This window comes from Triticum aestivum, chromosome 2B (assembly GCF_018294505.1).
Source record: "Triticum aestivum cultivar Chinese Spring chromosome 2B, IWGSC CS RefSeq v2.1, whole genome shotgun sequence".
Lineage (NCBI taxonomy): Eukaryota > Viridiplantae > Streptophyta > Magnoliopsida > Poales > Poaceae > Triticum > Triticum aestivum.
The window spans coordinates 803,624,225-803,640,212 of NC_057798.1; the positions used below are offsets into that span (position 1 = coordinate 803,624,225).

General features: G+C 44.9%; 1 non-coding gene and 1 pseudogene across 1 annotated transcript; one reads left to right on the forward strand and one right to left on the reverse strand.

Annotated features, from left to right (window-relative positions):
- Positions 1-2,165: 2,165 nt before the first annotated feature.
- Positions 2,166-11,995, reverse strand: LOC123047554 (uncharacterized; annotated as a pseudogene).
- A 530-nt stretch (positions 11,996-12,525) lies between these two features.
- Positions 12,526-12,598, forward strand: TRNAR-CCG (transfer RNA arginine (anticodon CCG)). Its single transcript has one exon. It is a non-coding gene; the product is annotated as a tRNA-Arg (tRNA).
- Positions 12,599-15,988: the final 3,390 nt, after the last annotated feature.

The window sequence follows — 15,988 nt, forward strand, 5'->3', positions numbered from 1 at the left end:
CATGATAGTACCACCAACAATAGAATTTGTTTAAAAGGGGGGGGGGGGTCAAGTCCAGCCTAGTTGATGCACGCAACCAAAGCACCACAAAAGTATGGACTATATAGTAGTACGTGGGTCTTATCCAGTGATCACATACCTGCACTTGCGGCTAAGCGTGCCCTTCGTTTACGGCGGAGTACATGGCATGATCTGTCCACACTAATTAAAAAATGTTCTGGTCCACACTAAGCTAGAGAGCCTAATGCTATGTTTGATTGAGTTCTGGATTCTAAAAATGTTGTTGTGAGTTGGTTGAGCCTAAGTGGGAGGGGTTGCAGTGGGTTGCATGGTGGAAATGCTTACCGTATCTATTGTCCTACATATTTCTAGTCCTCATGAGTGCTCCAAACTAATTTCACAACTATATATGATTTCCACATGAAGAAGTACAATGCCCTCTCGAGTTTTTTTCGTCAGTTAACACTCAATTAGTTTAAAGCTGAGTTAAAAAAGAAAGTGACGACGCATGCAGCTGGGCCGATGTTTTGGTGGAGCGTGAAACAAAGCAAAGGACAATTCGATCGCGTGCTCGGAGGGGCAGGAGCATACCTTGCTCATTGTATGCCAGAGCTATTTCTCGCCTTTTGCGAGATGTTGTACCGTTTCGCAGTAGCCCAATTCTGGTTCCAGCAGGAGCAGTTTTTTCGCATGTTTTCCCTCTGCATGCTTCCTGTGACGGGTTTTAACCTTTTTCTGGTGGTTTTGTATTTCTTTAGTGGTATTTCTTCAGTCTCTCATTTTTTTTATTTTTTTCTTTACTTTTTGATTTTCTTTGTTTATTTCTTTTGTTTTCATCAGTTTTTCCTGTATTTCCACTTATTTTTTATCTCTTTTCAACACATCTCTACTTTTCTCAGTACACATTGTATATATTTTTGTTCAGATTGAACATTTTGAGACACACTGAACATTTTTTCAAATAAATGTTTTTTAACATTTTTCTGAACACATGTTAAACATTTTCCAACTATATGTTAAATTTTCTTTGCACGAAACAAATTTGTAAAACTACATGAACATTTTATACATCGTATAAACATATTTTTAAATGTCACCAACATTTTTTTGGAATGTCTGGAATTTTTTTAAAATGTCACACACATTTTTTGAATGGTAGGAAACATTATTTGGGTCAAAAAAAGGAAGCATTTTTTGAATTATGCAAAAAAATAACATTGTATCATTTTAAAAAAATGGCACATACATTTTTTAAATACATGAACATATTTTAAATGTGACAAACAGTCCTTTATTATATACTACTATGAATGGTATTTTAGAGTTATGCTAGTCCCTCCGGCCCTAATTAACTGTTGCATTGGTCGCGTCAATTAAATGGGCCAAGGGAGTACCAAAACTTTGATATTGTGTTGACATTTTTTCATAATCATGGTAAACACTTTTGTTAAAAATTATGTAATTTAAGTGTAATATATGCATTTTTATTTTCTAGAAAATATACAAACATTAAAAGGAGAAAACAAACCAAAAAATAGTGCAGGTTCCTACATACATGATTATTTTTATTATGGAAACACTTTTTATTGCTTTGTTTATTGATAAAAATGATTTTCTCTTTGATATATTTTATCAATTTATAGTTTAAATTAAGAGACTGTATGTGACCTAATTTTTTTCTTATAGATCTGAAAAAGCTCAGCACAATGTTATAATTGGTTTTAAAAAACATTTTAAACATGTGTTAAAAGCGTCCATCTGGTATTTAAGAAATGTTCATCATCTATTAAAAAATTCATTAGGTATTTAGAAAAATTATTGTGTATTTAGCAATGTCGGTTTTATATCTTAAAAATTAGTGCATATCAATATATTCATCGGGCATAAAATAAAATTTATCCGTGTTTATAAAATGTCCTTCATGTACGGAAAAATTTTCATCATATATTGACAACATGTTCATTGTTTATTCAGAAAATATTCATCATAAAGTTTGCCTAAATAGTTGAGAAAAAAAAGTCCATAGCTCACAAGATTTATTTAGACACATCGGAATATGTTCAGATATGTCACAAGACTGGTTCCCAAGGTCCACAAAAGATGTTCAAGGCCCTCAAAATAATTGTTCCGATAATTACAAGCAGGTTTCTGCTTCTCCAGCCCACCCATCCTTTCCATTTCAAAAGTTGCTTTTTTCTGTCATTGATTGATGAAGGCGCATTGCTGTTTTTGCTCAGTGCATGCTTGAATGTTCAAAGCCACTATCTCCTGCTCTGCATATCTATACCCGCAGTACAAATAGTTTCGTATTTTAAATGGTGTATAGATAATTCACATAATGGTCGTGAAAGCGATGATCTATGACACGTTAGTTTTATAAACCCGAAGTGAGCGAGTATCTAATGTTTAGTAATAATTTCTCAAAAGCCTCTAAGAATTCCACAAAAGCTTACCAATGAATCAAGTTTGTCCTCCAAATTCAAGCAAAAACGACATAAAATAAAGTGTACCAGTTGACCAGATGACTAGATTGCCGGCCAATGACAGTTGCTGGCTTGGAACCGTGCATATTCCATCTGCTATATATGACAACGAGTGGTCGTCCAACACTCCCGATAACAAATCAAAAGATTGCCTCACATCAGAAAAGAAAAAAGAACAAATCAAACGCACGCCATAATAAACTAAATATATAAATGACTAGCGCACTAGTACTGATGTTTCAGTAGAGAAGAAGAGGCCTTGTTTGAACTGGCCGTCGAGGTGCTAGCGTCGGAGGAAATGGTCGTTGTTGCACCAGAGGTTGGTGGCCGCACGCTGGAGCTGGACGACGTCAGCGACGTTGACAACCCAACTTCGTCGCCCAAGGCGAGCGGCGGCGTTGCGTATGTCGGCACCGGCATCTTGGAGGGGAGCAGTGGCAGCTGGCTGCAGTTGTGGAGCGTGGCCATGGCTTCTCTGATGGTTGGCCGCGCGGTCGTGTCCGGGTGCGCGCACCAGAGCCCGACGACCATCACCCTCTCCACCTCCGCAACGTCGTAGTCGCCGTTGAGCCGCTCGTCGGCTGCCTCAAGGATGGCTCCCCGGCCATACAAGCCCCAGGCCCACTCGACCAGCCGGAAGACGCCGCCGTTCTTGCGCTGCTAGTCCTCGTCTGACGGGATCATGCTCATCGGCTTCCTGCCGCACGCCACCTCCAGCAGCACCATGCCGAAGCTGTACATGTCGGACTCGGTGCTGGCCCTGCCGGTGACGATGCACTGGGGGTCTAAGTAGCCCGGTGTCCCTGAGACTGCAGTCATCGTCTGCGTCCCAGCGGCGTGGTCGACAAGCCTCGCGAGCCCAAAGTCCCCGAGCTTGGCTCCGAAGGACTCATCCAGCATCACGTTGCTGGGCTTGATGTCCCGGTGCAGCACGCACTGCTCCCACTCCTCGTGGAGGTAGAGCAGCGCGGATCCAAGCTCCAGCAATATCTTCATCCTCATCGGCCATGTCAAGAAGGTACCGTGCTTGCCATGGAGATGGATGTCAAGGCTGCGGTTGGGCATGAGCTCATAGACCAGCAGGAGCTCCTCACGGCCATGGCACCAGCCGAGGAGCTGCACCAGGTTCTGGTGGCGCAGCCTGCTTATCACCTTGATCTCCGACTTGTATTCCCTCCTTCCTTGCAGGGAGGACTCATGCTTGGAGAACCTCTTGATGGCCACGGCAAGCCCAGATGGCTCTCTCAGGTAGCCTCGGTAAACCGCACCAAAGCCACCTTGCCCAAGCTTCTCCTCCGCGGCGAAGTTCCTGGTCGCTTCCACAAGCTCTTGGTACGGAAATCGCCTTGGCCCCGTCCCCATCTCGATCTCCATCATCGGGTCACCTTCGCCTTCCGAGTCTGTGTAGTGCTCCTCCGTCTCCACGATTTTCTGGCGATGGCGGCGCCGCACTACGAGTGCTGCTGTGGCAGCAAAGAGGAGCACGAGGAACAATGTTGCGCCAGCAGCTGCCCCAGCTATAACTCCAGGGCCCGGCCTTGACGGGGAGGATGTTGCTACTGGTGGTGGTGGCGGCGGCGGCGGCGGTTCCAACGAAGAGCTGAAGGACCAAGAGCGTAGCTGATGCAGTTCGATGGCATTGGATGTGGACGCGGAGAAGCCAACAGAGACCTGCTCCGGCAGTGCACTCTTGAGGTCAACCTTGGATCTAAGGCTGTAATTCCTGTCCCTTGCTTGGCCGGATCTATCATCATCGACCCATACAGTCACCGCCAAGATGCTGCTAACATTGTCGTACTCGATCATGACAGTCAGGTTGTCCGTGAGCTCGAAGCTCGGCAGGGTCAGCGTGCTCACCGACCGGAGGGAGCTGATATCGATGCCTATGTGGTCGTAGGTCTCACGGGGGTCGGACACCACCGTATTGTTGTATGTGTCGAACTCCACCGCCACGAACCGGCTGTCCCCGGACGCCACGGCGTCCGCGCTCTGGTTGGTGAGGGCGAGGTTGTAATCGATGCAGCGGGCAGGGAGGCTAGATGGGTAGGCGGCAAGGAAGAAGGCCATCCCTTGCCCCTTGCTGTTGATGTCGCCGGAGATGGCGAACGAGAACCGCGTGGTGAAGCTGGCCACCTCGCCTGTCGCCTTGTCCCAGAGCAGCATCGGCCTGGCGTTGTACGACGCCCGGCCATTGCTGTAGTCGATATTACCGAACCTGTTGGCGCTGATGTCGATCCATCCGACGCTGAAGGATGCGTCGCCTTCGATCTTGATGTCGTTCTGGTCTGCCGAGCTGAAAGTGGAGTAGTTGAAGGACAGGGAGACAGCAGGAGCTGGGAGGTAGAAGAAAATGATGAAGAGAACACAGGTGGTTGTCGAAAAGCCAGCCATCCCGGGCGCCGGGGACGATGCATCCTCGATGCATAAACTCTGTTATACATAGATAAAGAGAAACGCCAGGAAGAAGTCAGTCTAGCTGCCTGGTAAAATTAGTACTAATTCAATCTCCTATCTAGTCTAGAACGCTGAAAGCTTCAATCACTTAGTCAACTCCGACTCTTTGACTACTCCCAGCTAAGGAACTCAGATTTTCTACGGATTATCTAAAATGCAGCCTGAGTGCGTTTTTGTTAAAACGCAGCCGATTTCTAGGCCGTGCGATTCATTCATGATTCATGGTGATCAAGCCAGAGACGGGGACGACGTAAAGGGGAGACGGGTCTGAAGTGCACTGAAGATCGCGGCGGCGACCGGTCAGGCGGCCAAGTTTATGTTAAACCACACCGTGAATAATGGTCTGTCTATTTGATGTAACATCTTCTAATTCCTATGTTAAAACAGCTAGAATCTGGTTGACCAAATCAAGCATACTTGTTCAAACCACACTAGTTTTTAAAGGAAAAGGAGCATTCTACGTAACAAAGATTTATTCCGTGGAAGCGCCAGGTCAAAGCAAACAAGGTAAAACAAGACACCTTAGGAACCTACGTACTAAGGACAAACTGACCATACAAGCAAGTTGGAACCACCCTGGGGTCCCTGGCAAATGACAAACTTTCAGCTCTATGCAGCAGTTAGTCCGCACACATACCATGAGCATTGCAAAACTTCTGAATGTCATTCCGGAGTAAACATTCACACGAGTAAAGTATTATCCGATACTTAATTCAATGAAAAAGAACAATGAGCTTACTTGCTATGACGAGATTCCTATATATTTCCCCCCTTCCCTATCCAATGAAAGGTCTAGATTAGTAGAGCATCCCTGTATTAGAACTGTTTTCAGGATGAGGAGTTGCTAGATTAATGACCTATACCCAACAGTTGCCTGATTCTCAAATAATATTATTGCTAGGTAAGAGAAACTACCCTATGACTCATATGCATGTCTGTTCTGTGTAACATAACCATTTGAATAAAACATGCCTACTTGTTCATCATACTATTATGAAAAAAGTGAGTCTCGTCATAATAAAGATGTTTAAACAGAAGCAAGAAAACAGACTCAATATACAGATAAACTATCAAGTAATATCGAAAAGAGGATTATTGCTGAGTTATTAGGCTATGATAATAATGAGAAATGCAGAGCAGAGACAAAGAACTTCACTTTCTATTTTCATGAAATCCATCTAAGCCACACTACACCAACAGCCATTTAGTGGCACAGACCATCATTACCTATTTACCTAGCCCTAGTTTTCTCCGCGGTGGTTTACATCTTAATTTGCCAAAGTACACAAGAAGAATGGTCATGCCAGCACTACATACTCGAGCATTCACAGCGCTGCCCCAAGCTTAGGAAAGAGGTCCCTATGATGAAGCTAAGATATTCTTGTAGGCTGTGAATTTTCGTCATACATCAAAATGTCGATTAAAAAGTTTGTATGTGCTGTCTATGAACCAACAATGCCAGTGATTACGTTTGTTGTTTCATCATATCAGCCAGAAATAAGAACCGTTCTAATACCTCACATTCATATAAACGCGTACGTTCTTCTGACATTCAATTTAGATGCAAACATTTATTTTTTATTTTTTATCCAAGTGACTTCTGTTCCCCTCCATGTACATTTTGACAGTAAAATTGGCATGTGACAAAATTAATAAACATACATGCAACATACCACGTCTAGGTATACCATGATGGAAAGCCTCAATGCCGTAAATGTTCCAAATGTTCATTGGAAAATTGGTTTCAGAAAGAAAATTTAGCATATGTTTAGAGATAAATTTGATGCTACTATCAATAAATTGTAGTAATGTAAACACATTGATATATTTACACCTTGATCTAATATATATATATATATATATATATATATATATATAAGGCAGCCCGCAGAAAATGAAAGAGAACAAAAAAAGTAGCATAAAGAAAACCTTTTTGGCTGCTGACAGCATTCGGTGCCCTTGAATCTTTCAGCCTTTCTGATAAACCAGTGTCTGCTGTCTGCTTGGGCTTTTCTTGCATTGCCATACCATGATGGCCAGAAGCTTCTTGCTTCATTTCCTTCATCACCTTTATAACAATCGTTAAGCATATCAGAATAGGGCTTGGTGTTTGGTAACCAACAATATGTGTCCCTCAAACCATGATTCATCATAAACAAACACTTTTTCTAAAAAACCACAAGAAACAAATTGTATGTTGACTTACTCTCTTAAATCAAACATGCTCCATGGCACGAGGCAAGTCTTAAGGGTCCCATCTAAACCGTAACTGAGCTGCAGAAAAGAAGCGCTCCATCGTCTTATCGCTGAGTTTATCAAACAATCAAAACTGCACCAGGTTGTTGCCCGATGGCACATTTTCTGATTGTAGACACGCGCAGTGGGTTTTCTGGTGATGCTCCCCCACCAACCATTCCCGGTCTTCTATCTCAGTGTCGTTGCACTTTGTATTTCCGTTATGCAAGTGATGGAACCTGGTTCAAAAATTTATAAACCAGAAGTGAAGTGTGAAATAGTATATATAGTGTATATAGTAATGATATCTCAACGGACTTAGAAATAAAGGCTGTAGAGGATTTCATAAGGTTACCAGCTAATCAAGCCTGTCCCCCATACTCAAACAAAACAGTGTATAAAATAGAGAGTACGACCAGATCACGTACTAGAGCCGGCCGATGACAGTTAGTAACTTGGAACAAATCAAACGCAAGCCATAACCTAAACAAATGACTAGCACTAGTACTGATGTTTCAGTAGAGAAGAATATGCCTTGTTTTAACTGGTCGTCGAGGTGCTACCACGTCCGTCCGAAGAACTGGTTGTCGTACAAATGGTGTGCGGTGGGACGCTGGTGCTGGTGGACGATGGCAGCAACGTTGACAGCCCGTCGTCCATGTCCAAGGCGAACGGTGGCTGAGCATATGTCGGCACCGGCATCTTGGAGGGGAGCACCGGCAGCTTGTCGACCTTGGAGTGGAGCTTGGCCATGGCTTCTCTGATGGTCGGCCGCGCGCTCGGGTCCGGGTGTGCACACCACAGCCCGACGACCAGCACCCTCTCCACCTCTGCTACGTCTAACTCACCATTCAGCAGCTTGTCGGCAGACTCAAGAATGGCTCCCCGGCCGTACAGCCCCCAAACCCACTCAACCAACCGGAACACGCCACCGTTCTTTTGTTGCTGGTCCTGATCGGTCACAGTGAAGCTCATCGGCTTCCTGCCGCACACCACCTCCAGCAGAACCACGCCGAAGCTGTACACGTCTGACTCGGCGCTGGCCCTGCCGGTGACGACACACTGGGGGTCCAAGTAGCCCGGAGTCCCTGAGACTGCGGTCATAGTCTGCGTCCCGGCGGCATGGTCGACAAGCCTTGCGAGCCCGAAGTCGCCCAGCTTAGCTCCAAATGACTCGTCTAGCATCATGTTGCTGGGCTTGATGTCCCGGTGCAGCACGCACTGCTCCCACTCCTCGTGGAGGTAGAGCAGCGCGGACCCGAGCTCCATCACTATCTTCATCCTCATCGGCCATGTGAGGAAGGTGCCCTGCTTGCCATGGAGATGGATGTCGAGGCTGCGGTTGGGCATGAGCTCGTAAACCAGCAGGAGTTCCTCGCGGCCATGGCTCCAGCCGAGGAGCTGCACGAGGTTCCGGTGGCGCAGCCTGCTTATCACCTTGATCTCTGACTTGTACTCCCTCTTTCCTTGCAGGGAAGAATCATGCTTGGAGAACCTCTTAATGGCCACGGGAAGCCCAGCTGGCTCTCTCAGGTAGCCTCGGTAAACCGCACCAAAGCCACCTTGCCCAAGCTTCTCCTCCGCGGCAAAGTTCCTCGTCGCTTCCACGAGCTCGTGGTATGGGAACCGCCTTGGCCCTTTCACCATGTCGATCTCCATCATCGGGTCACCTTCGCCTTCCGAGTCTGTGTGGTACTCATCCGTCTCCACCATTTTTTGTTGATGGTGGCGACGCACAACGAGTGCCACTGTAGCGGCAAAGATGAGCACGAGGGACACTGATGCACCAGCAACTGCCCCGGCTATAACTCCCGGACCCAGCCTTGACGGGGAAGATATTGCTGCTGCTGGCGGCGGCGGCGGCGGTTCCAACGAAGATCTGAAGGACCAAGAGTGTAGCTGATGCAGTTCGATGGCGTTGGATGTGGATGCGGAGAAGCCAACCGAGACCTGCTCCGGCAGTGCGCTTTTGAGGTCAACCTTGGAGCGAAGGTTGTAACTCCGGTTTCTTGGCTTGCCTTCATCATCATCACCAAGCCACACCGTCACTGACAAGATGCTGGAAACATTGTCGTAGTTGATGTCGGCAGTCAGGTTGCCCGTCAGCTCGAAGCTTGGCATAGTCAGTGTGCGCACCGACCGGAGGGAGCTGATGTCGATGCCGATGTGGTCGAAGGTATCGTGGGGGTCAGACACCACCGTATTGTTGAAGGTGTCGAACTCCACCGCCACGAACCGGCTGTCGCCGGCCGCCACGGCATCCGCGCTCTGGTTGGTGAGGGCGAGGTTGTAGTCAGGGCAGCGGGCTGGCAGGCTGGACGGGTAGCCGGCGAGAAAGAAGGCCATGCCTTGCCCCTTGCTGCTGATGTTGCCGGAGATGACGAACGAGAAGCGCGTGGTGAAGCTGGCAACCTCGCCGGTCGCCCTGTCCCATAGCAGCATCGGCTGGGCATTGTACGATGCCCGGCCATTGCTGTAGTCGATGCTGCCGTACCTGTTGGCGCTGATGTCGACCCATCCGACGCTGAAGGATGCGTCGCCTTCGATTTTGATGGCGTTCTGGTCCGCTGAGCTGAATGTGGAGTAGTTGAAGGACAAGGAGATGGCAACAGTAGGAAGGTAGAAGAAGAAGATGAGCAGGAGGAGGAGAGCACAAGTGGTGGATGTCGAAAAGCCAACCATCCTCACATCGGCGATGGTCACGATGCATCCTTGATACATCAACTCTATTATACCATGCATAAAGAGAAACGCCAGGAACAGGTCATTCTAGCTGCCCTGTTTAATTAGCCCTAAATCTTCTAGCAACTGCATCTCCTTGGCTTCATTCCATCTAAGAAACTCAGATTTTCTGCAGATTAGCTAAAATGCAGTCGCCTGTGTTTTCATTAAAATGCAGCTGATTTATAGGCCGGGCGATTCATTCGTGGTTCATGCTGATCAAGCCGGAGATGGGGACGACGCTGAGCAGAGGCAGTCTGAACTGAAGGTGGTGGTTTATTTTCTGAATTTCTTCTATCTATTTCTGAACTGTGACACGGATGTACTACACATCCTTCATGTATTCTTCTGGCTCTGCCAGTTCTCTTAATGAATGAAAAGTAGCACAGGCTACATTTTGTCAAAAAAAAAAAGAAGAAGAAGCTGAACCAGGCAGCAGTGGGCAGCAGCAGTTTCTTTAAACCACGTCATGAATAATGTACTTATATCTATTTGCTGTAACATCTTCTAACTTCTTCCATGTTAAGACAGCTACAATATGGTTGAACAAATCAAGCATACTTGTTCAAACGATACTACTTTTTTAAAGGAAAAAACAGGAGCATTCTTAATTAATACTACTTAGGACCCTACGCACCAAGGACAAACTAACAATACAAGCAAGTTGGAACCACCATGGCAAATGGCAAACTATCAGCTTAAGCATCAGTTAGTCCGCACATACCATGAGCATTGCTAAATTGCTGATGGGTGCTGTCTGTGCCATTCCATAAGTAAACATCCACAAGAGTACAGCATTGCCTGATTGTTCATTGAAAAGGACAGTGAACTTGCTATGCTGAGATTTCACATATATTTTTCCATTCCCCTATCCAAGGAAAGGGCTACATTAGTTAAAACTCAGAGCATGCAGGTATTAGGACTGTTTTCAGGATGAGAAATGGCAAGATCAATGACCTATACCCAACAGCTGCCTGATTGTCAAATAGTACTATCTCCGTCCAAAAACGTCTTATAATTTGGGGCAGAGGAAGTACTACACTAGCTAGGGGAAGCTACACAGATCCATTTGAATAAATTATGCCTACTTGTTCACATCATACAATTATGAATATACCAATAAAAAATAAAAAATATGAATAACAGAGATACATTATGTAAACGTGCTGACTCAGGCAAAAGATGTAAACCTCATATTTAAAGATGTTCAGACACAAGCAAGAAAACATAGGCAATATGCAGATAATAAACTATCCAAAAGGAGAATCCTGCTGATTTGCTGAGTTGGACAGACTATACTGGGTAATGCAGAGCAGACACAAAGCACTGGACCTTTGTTCTCTTAATTTTCAGGAAACCTAAGCCGTGCTACAACCAACGCACATTTAGGCACAGACCAGCACTACTTAAACAAGCACTGGGAAGGGGGGAGCACACAAGAAGAAGAAAAAGGTTGTACCAGCAATACCGAAAACATTTTTCCAACACTGCCACAAGCTGAGAAAATATATAGGTCTAGATTATCTTGTGAAGATTCCAACTCCTGCCTGACCTGACGATGGATTCTGCACACATACTGATAATCGACCTTGGACTTGTAATGCTGTGTGATCGAAGTAGTTAGAGCATCGCTACAAGATCAAGAACATAGATAGACAGATTAGTAGAGTACATGCATACTCTCCAGAATCCATCATAAAGATTTGACAGGTTAAAAGAGCTAAGTAGTGGAGTTGATTTGATTAGTGACCTGACCCTCCTGTCCTGGTCAGGGCAAATGTGAAGCTTAAACTTGCTACCTGCGTAGTTGCCGAGCTGCCAGCGACGCGCCGCCGGAGCCTCCCCTCGACGCGCCGCTCCTCCACGGCAAAGAACAGCGCTCGCCTGGCGGCCGTCGTCGGCTCGGTCGCCTACTCCGATGCATCGCCAGATCTCGAGCTGCCCCGCATTCCTCCCAGCGGTGGCGCGACCGGCCGGGATCGCGGAAGCCAGGCGGTATACGGGCGGTGGTGTGGACGGTGGTCGTCGGCGGCGGAGGATTCCGGTGGGATCTGGGGGAGGGGAGTTGATGACTGGACGGGCCGTGGTTGAGCGGAGCGTATTCCAGTGGGCCCGGGCTACCCGTAGCGGCCCTCGAGCCTCAGTTGATTTCGCACATTTTTCATTTTCCAGACACGTACACTCACATTTCCCCAGACTTATATTTAAAAAAAAAACAAATCTCCAGACCTTTCTTCATGAGATGGATCATATACGTGTATGCTCAACAAAAAGGAAAAACTTACTCTATTTAGTTAAGTTTACGCATCTCATAAGAATGGGAGTTTTCTAGTTTACGAGCATTTTAGGATATAATAACTGGTAAATTTTACTAATGGGCATTTCTATAATAGAAATTTGCAGTTGCTTTGAAATAGAAAATGTTGTTTGTAATTTTGTTGGGACTCGTGACTGACATAGTCTTTAATTAATATGAGGAGCTGCTGGGATAATATTCTTGCATGTTTTTGGTAAATTATGTCCTGGAAATTGATTAATTGGGTGCAAAGACTCTCTAGTACTTTAGCCAATTTTGCAGTATGAATTTTCTTATCCATCTATTAATACGTTTGCTACGCCAGGAGTGCACAATGACCGCGTGGCCTAATGGATAAGGCGCTCGCCTCCGGAGCGGGAGATTCTGGGTTCGAGTCCCAGCGTGGTCGCTTTTTTTCTTTTGCACGTTCGTGTCCCGGCGTTTGTGTCTTCGTTTTGTTTTTCCTCTTTCTACATTCTAGCATTTCACCGCTTAGAGATACATGCTGCAAAATCGGTTGCAAAACATTTCAATGAGATTTGATTTTCTGAAAATATAAATATTATTTCACTCTTCTTCAAGTATCATTGGATTAGTCAACTCAAACGCTGGGAGATTATTACTATAGAACCAACAATTAATAACATGTGGAAATTAAAAATACATATGACTTTGTTACATTTGATTATGTATGTATAGTTGTAAAATATTTATTGAATATAAGTACGGTAATGGAATAAAAAATATATCTTCTCATGCACACGTTGGAGCTACATGCTAGCCACATTCTTAGATTGAATAATATTATTTATGTGCGTACCGTAAGTAGGAATTTGATTTCAGTTTCTTGTTTAGATGATGATATGTACGAGTGCCATGTTAGCAACAAACAGTTCGTTTTGAACAAACGTAATAAGAATGTTGGCCTCGGTGTTTAGACAAGGCAAGTTATACATGTTATCTTTTAATATAGATTCAGTTATGCATGTGACTGATGAAATTAATGTTGAGAAGAAATGGAAAGGAGTTACTAATTCTTCAAAATTGTGGCATTGTTGCTTGGGCGACATTTCGAGGGGGAGAACGGAACGCTTAGTTAAAAATAAAATACTACTCCCATTAGACTTCTCAGATGCGGACAAATGTGTCTATTGCACTAAAGGAAGACACGCAAAAACAATTAAGAAAGGAGAAGTAAGAGTCATAGGGGTTTTAGAATTAATTCACACTGACATATGTGGACCCCTTAACGTTAGGTCTGTGGATGGTTTTGGTTCATTCATTACATTGACAGATGACTTTTCCCGCTATGGGCATATTTATCCCATACGTGACCGACCGGAAGCTTTGGAGAAATTCAAAGTCTATAAAGTTGAGGTTGAAAATCAACTGAACGCAAAAATCAAAGTTGTGCGGTCTGATCGCGGGGAGAGTATTATGGTAGGCATGCTCCTTATGGGCAGATTTCTGGACCTTTTGCCAAGTTCATATATGAAAATGAAATCATTGCTCAACACTCAATGCCTGGTAAACCACAACAAAATGGTGTGGCTGAGTGTCGCAATCGCACCCTTATGGAGATGGTGTGTGAAGCATGCTTAGTCACTCGAGTTACCAGTAGGCCTTTGGATGGAGGCATTAAATACAGCCGCACATATACTAAATCTTGCTCCAACTAAGGCAGCATCGAACACACCTTACGAGATGTGGGCGGGCAAGAAACCAAGCTTAAATTACTTACGGTTGTGGGGTTGTCCTGTTGAAGCTAAGGTTTGCAATTCACAACTTAAGAAGTTGGACCCAAAAACAATTAAATGTTTCTTTGTTGGATACCCTCATAGGGAAAAGGGGTGTTGTTTTTGTTGTCCAAGTTACACCACTAAGTTTGTGGAAACAAGACAAGAGCTATTTTTTAGGATAATAAGGTCACAAAAATAAGGGAGATCAATCTTGAGGAGAAGCGGGTTTGCGCACCATCCCCTATTATCCAAGATATTATTTTTCCAATACAAAGAAATGTGCCATCTGATGATCTTGAATCTAACAGTTCAATTTCTCAACCAAATGGTGATCCGAAAACTAATAATAATGAAAATCCAGACACGAATGAGGATCCCCGGGAAAATAATGATCCTCAAAATGATGATGTACCACCACCACCTCTTGCTGTGGGTACACCACGACGTGAGAGGAAGAAAGCCATATCAGATGATTATGTCACTTTCATGCTTGAGGATATAAATGATATAGGAAAGGTGGAGGATCCAACCTCTTATAAGGAAGCCATTAAAAGAGAAAATTCGTCCAAGTGGTTGGTTGCCATGGAAGACGAGTTGAAATCTATGGGATCAAACGATGTTTGCAACTTAGTAGAAGTTCCCGATGAAGCTAAGAAAGTAGGTTGCAAGTGAGTCTACAAAACCAAGTATGATTTCAAAGGGAATGTTGAATGGATCAAGGCAAGGCTCGTGGCAAAAGGGTTCACACAATGAGAAGGAATTGACTATAAACAAACCTTCTCCCCTGTGTCAACCAAAGATTCTTCTAGAATTGTCATGGCATTAGTAGCTCATCACAATCTAGAACTACATCAAATGGATGTTAAAACGGCATTTCTAAAATGTTTACATGGCTCAGTCGGAAGGCTTTGTTGTGGAAGGGAAGGAACATTTAGCATGTCATCTAAAGAAGTCAATTTATGGCTTGAAGCAAGCTTCAAGAGAGTGGTACATCAAGTTTGATAAAATTATGAAAACTTTTGGTTTCACCGGAAAAGTTGTGGACAACTGCATCCATGTTAAATTTAAGGGCAGTATGTTCACAATTTTAGTCCTATATGTTGATGACATATTGTTGGCATGTAGCGATAACAATATGCTGCATGAGACCAAGAATTTTCTGTCATATAGTTTTGATATGAAATATCTTGGTGAAGCCTCGTATCTCCTCAGCATCGAGATTCATTGAGTCTCAAACGGCATACTTTGAGAGAGTGCTGAAGAAATTCAATATGCATAAGTGCTCACCGTCACCTGCTCCAATAGTCAAGGGTGATAAGTTTGGGATATTTCAATGTCCAAGGAACCAATATTATACAGATTAGATGAAGTCGGTTCCTTAGACTTCAGTTGTCGGAAGCATCATGTACGCTCGAGTTTGTACATGCCCAGATTTGTGTTTTGTAACCGGGATGCTTGGCAGATACCAATTAAGGACAGTATAACTGCACCTAATACCTGCCCTCACAGTGATTTATGTTTTCGGCCGTCAGATCACGGGTTTCGATCATTCGTGGTCGTCTGATCTACATTTAGATGAAACTGGGCCGACTGTCCTTTGGGCAGTTGCTCTCATAGCTGAATCGGAGGCTCGTGGTTAATTTGGCTCTCAGTCTTGTGTGAAGCTCGCTCCAGCCTTGCAGAGAATACAAACTAGCGAAGGAGTACATCCCTTCGCTCCTCACGCTGCCTCCTCCTCTCCCCGCCGCCGCCCATGGCTGCATCTCCTCCCTCCTCGCATCCACGCATGCCAATGTCGCCGCCTTCGCCTCTGCATCCCTTGCCCACCTCGTAGGGCAATCCTCTGACATGGAATTGAGGACAATATAACTGCACCTAATCCCTGCCCTCACAGCGATTTGCGTTTTCGGCCGTCAGATAACGGTTTTCGATCATTCGTGATCGTCTGATCTACATTTAGATGAAACTGGGCCGACTGTCCTTTGGGGAGTTGCTCTCATAGCCGAATCGGAGGCTCATGGTTAATTCGGCTCTCAGTCTTGCGTGAAGCCCGCTCCAGC